At 48.4% G+C, this 4,733-nt stretch overlaps 1 protein-coding gene across 1 annotated transcript in view; it reads left to right on the forward strand.

The window, feature by feature from the left end:
• The window catches only part of RASA3 (RAS p21 protein activator 3), a 114,725-nt gene that overhangs the window by 68,915 nt on the left and 41,077 nt on the right, over positions 1–4,733 (forward strand). The window lies entirely within an intron of this gene.

A 4,733-nucleotide genomic window follows, 5' to 3' on the forward strand; every position in this document is an offset into this window, starting at 1 on the left:
TTCCTGCTTTTCATTCTGACGATTTTCCCCATCACTTTTATTCTGAAGTAACATAGCCTATGGCAGCATAATCAGATGGCTTCTGAGAGCATCCTGCAGCAGTGTCTTCACCATGTTCTTCCTACCGTGTTACCTCCAGATTCAAGTGGGATTTTATTGACAAATGTAACTTTTCTTTTCTCTTGCCTTTTTTTACTTTTAATTTTGAAACGGTTACAGATTCATAGGAAGTCACAAAAGTAGGCAGGGAATAATGATTAGCAAATTGTATATTCTCCTATTCATACTTAAAGACTAAAAATATTGAATAAAGGCCTGTGTTTCTTGCATTCTGTTCCCCTGTGGTAGCATCCTGTGTAACTGGTGCAAGAGCACAGCTGACAGTCTCACAATACACAGATCTCATTCAGATCTCACCAATTTTACGTGTACACATGTGTATCGGTGTGTCCGTGCACGTGTGTATGTGGGTATGTGTGCACAAGTGCATGTGTGTATTCTATGCAGCTGACTGCATGCGTGTGCACATGTGTGTACATTCGTATCCTCTGCAGCTTATCATGTGTAAATTTGTGTAATCGCCACCACAGTCAAGATCCAGAACTGCTCTGTTACCACAAATCTTACAAACGTGGATGCATGGCTTCATCGTATGGCTATGTGTAATAGTTGCACTATTTCATTTTGATGCACTTTTGGGGCCTGTGGATAAGTCCCTTGTCCTTCTGAGCCTGATTCATATCATCTATGAGATGGGATACTGACTCTAGCTGGGCCAGTTTCCTAGGAATTTGCGAATTTTGAACGGGAACTTTATCATTATTACCATGAAGAGAAGAAGAAGGATGATGTTCATTGATTGCCCGCCAAGTCCCGGCACTGTGCTGGGTAGTTAGTTCTTAGGGTGCCCACTCAAAAAGTGGTCATATCCCCAGGGGAGCAGCACGCCCCCAGGTTCAAAACTGGCTTTTAAAAGTGAAATTATGATCTTTGCCCTACAGCCGACTTTTCATTTGGAAATGTCACACTTACGATTTTTAAAAGGGCAGAGGACAGCATATGGTTTCTTAAATCCATCTGCTCTGTAATTCACAGTAAAAGGCATGTGTCCAAAAGAAAGTGTCACAAAACTGGGGTCAACGAGAGATCAATGAGTCACAGAAATGGGGGGGAAAGATGATTTAAAAAATATCTTGCTTCCTTCTGGAGCCGATGTTGTTTAAGTCTCTGGTAAATCACTTTATTAAAAATGATTAGTTGCTTCAGCTCCTTCCCTGACCCTAGGTGGCTCACAGAACAAGGTGATTTGCAGGAATGAGCGTGAAATGTGCTCTGCGCTGCACAGCCAGTCATGGCTGCCAAAACATTTGCTTGAGTTTGGAAGGGTTCCTTCTTCTCATGCCTTGGGTCCTTCTTGGTATTGAATGGGGAGGGAGACAGTCTCCTAGCCATCATCCAAGCAGGCCCCCCTCACTGTGCCACTAGGGGGTCCTTTCCTAACACCTCCAACGATGCCTGGCAGCCACTAAGCTCTGCTTTGTGCTTTGTTTTGTTTTAGTAAACCTGTTAAGAAACTATATATTCAGAAAAGAATGCCAGTGAGCCATCACAGCAAGCCTGGCAGCCACATCCAAATCATCTCTAGGAATGTGACGCATGTGTCAGACAATCCTATTTGAAGAATTTCCCAAACAATCAATGTCAGCAGCTGAGTTTTTTGAAGGGTTTAAGGAGTTGCAGGAAGGAGAGGGCAAGGTCAGGCCTCCTTCCTTCCCCTCCACTTACCTCGCTGTGTGTAACTGAGCAGGTAGTAGCTCAGCCTAGCAGGTCTGTGTCTGGTGCTCTGTGAGATGCCGGCTGTGCAGAGGCTGAGCCTAGAACCTGAATTTCCTGCCTGCCCTGAGTTGGAAGGTGTGGCCCTCAGTGTCTCTGGGCGTCGGCATTTGTGGCTGGGTTGTTTGTGCTGGGTTGGAGGTGGTGTGATGCCCACACTGTGTGAGGCGTCACCTGAACCGTCAGTGACACTGCATAACAACAGATGTGAACTTCTGAACTGCAGATCAGTTGAGTTAACTTCTGGGGAGAAAGTCCTTTCGGTTACGTAAAGTGTATGTATGGTTTTGTTTTAACTCATATTATCTTCTCCCAAATCACCAGAAAATGGTACCAACACAGATTAGCTAACGACATCGGCCACCTTGGTATAAGGAAGTGTTTGCCTTAAGAGAGGAAACATGAGCCGTCACAGGGTCTGCTGATGTGGACATGTCGTCCTCTTCTGGGAAAAACAGGAAACAGGACGGCGAGCCCGGGCATCAGCAGTGGGGCTCTATGAAACCCCAGCTACATTCTTTTGCTTCTCAGAAGCCCGTTAAAATGAATTAGTGAAACATCAGTCTGAAAGGCCATCGCCAATGTTAAAAATTAAGCCATGAAAGAGTTGACGCCCAGTGCATCTGAGAAGGCAGGGGAAGAACCAGACTTTATAGGAGATTGTTCTGTTCTTAATGCTGTTTATCACGAACTTTCGTCCTGAGTTTGATTTCAGAGGGCAGGTGGTTAGTTGCTATATGCCTCAGTGTTCTCATCTTAGCAGAGGATGACAGTGCAACTTCATGGATGTGCTGAGAATTACGGGATAATTCAGAAAGCTCTAAACGCTGGCTGGTGCTCAGGAAAAGGGAGCCGTAGGAAATCAGCGTTGTCAGCATCATTGCTGTCACTTTGGGCATATCTCTCACCCCCACAACCCCCACAAAGCCGGCATGGCTCTCAGGCACCTTCCTCAGTTACAGGCCCTGAGGATTTGCTTAGAGCTCAGCGAGGTCAGCCAGGAGGACCAGACCCAGACACGTGCGAGGGGAAATGCCACATCCTGGAGTCTGCCATTGGTGCACTTGTCAGATGAGAGATGCTTCCAGGGTGGAAGAAGCTCTCAAGGACTCTGTCTGGACTGAGCCATTGGTTCCCTTGGGAAACCAACTGCTCCAGGCAGAGTGTCTCTTGGCAAGTGCTCCTGGAGTTCCCACGTGTGACAGGCACCAGTCAAAACCTTTTGCAGATACCGATTCTGTGCTCAGGACACTAGGTGTTGCACAGGGTCACACAGATGTGGTGCTGGTAGTCTGGTCCTGCTTCCAAGACCACTGGGCATCTGCCTGTCCATTGTTTCCACCCTCGCTGTGACCACTTTGTCCTGCACATGAGGAAAAGGCTCCAAAGACAGTAACCGGCTTTGTCCCCAGCTGGTGAGTGGTGTGGGCTAGTCTGCTGCCATGTGCGCCCAGGCCGAGGTTTGAGTTTCTTAGGGCCTGCCACTCCCAGGGGAGGCCTGTGGCTCTCGAGTTTGTATTGTCAGGGAGCCCAGGGGCACCCCATCCACATCAGATCTTCTTTGTCAGCGTTGTGGGTGTGGCAGCTGCTTCTGCCACATCTTGTGGAGAATCCCTGAAGCCAGCCTCCCCACCAAACTGCAAAGCAGGGCTCAGTACTGTGGTGTCTGGGGACAGCCACTTGTTTCAGGGTTTGGCAATCCTGGAGCCCATTAAAGGGAGGAGCTAGTTTGCTTAGAGTCAGAAAGGCTTTCTTTGGGGAAGTTGTGGACTGGTGTTTATAGCACCACGTACTTTTCAAAACCGCACCTGCCCAGTAAGGGCTCTCAGGGGGACAGAGGGGACAAAAGGGGAGTCAAGATGGGCTAGGGTGAAGGAAATGAACCCAGACTCAAACTGGAGAGGTGTCTCCCCTCACCAGATCCTAGGTTCTTGTTTATTTTCTCAGTAAGAGGGTCGTGCTGCCTCTTGTCAAAAGACACCGGTGGTGCTTCCATGTGGGGTCAGGTGTTAACTGGGAGTTAAAGTCTGAGTGCGGGGAACCCTCAGATGACCATGCTCTCCCTCATCCTCCGGCAAGACGGCGCCCATCCTTTTCTCATCATCGGTGCCACCAGCATTTCGGTGAAATGCTCCATTGGTTCAGGATTCAAGCTTAGAATCCCACAGGTGCAAGGACAGCTTAGAATCCTGCAGGTGCAAGATCTTTCAATCTGCGCATCTCTTGAGAACTGCCTTTCCTTAGGCAGAAGAGCTGGGTGGTTTCAGAATAGTGACTTGGGGAGATGGATCCAAAAACCTCGTGTTGTTGGCCAGATGGTTTCTCACAGGCCAAGTGCGGAACTAGGGGTTTCTATGGGTGAAAGGCCAGCACATTCTCCACACGGATGCCCCAGGGTCCTGGTTGGGGGTGACAGGGATCCACCTCATCCAAGGTTCTCACGTAGATTAGGCACTGGGGAGGTGCAGACACGAGCCATGTGGACAGTGTGCTGGAATCCCGGTAGTATGAAGAGCAGAGCGGCTGCTCTGGTGTTAGGGACAGGGCTAGTGCACACCTGGTGGGGCAGACAACAGGTGTCTCTGGAGCTGCCCAGGAGAACTAGCAGTACAGAAGTGGCAGGAGCGCTCAAGCCACTGCGGGAGCCAGCTGAGCTGTCCTGTTCTCACCCTCCCCATTTGTCCTACCTGCTCCATCTGAAATCCTGTCCCATCCCAGGGTCCTGAATATTCAGAGACAAGGCAGCCTTCAAAAGGCTTTCTAGACGTTTTAGTCAGAAAGGACCTTGGAGATTATTTAGTTCAGCCTCTCTTTTCTAATAAAAAATAATACTAATTTTAACCTTATAACGTATATCTCTCACATAAGTGTGCCACACATCTGTTGAGTGTTTTTTTTTT

Source organism: Pteropus alecto, unplaced genomic scaffold (assembly GCF_000325575.1).
Source record: "Pteropus alecto unplaced genomic scaffold, ASM32557v1 scaffold13, whole genome shotgun sequence".
In the NCBI taxonomy this organism is placed as follows: Eukaryota; Metazoa; Chordata; class Mammalia; order Chiroptera; family Pteropodidae; genus Pteropus; species Pteropus alecto.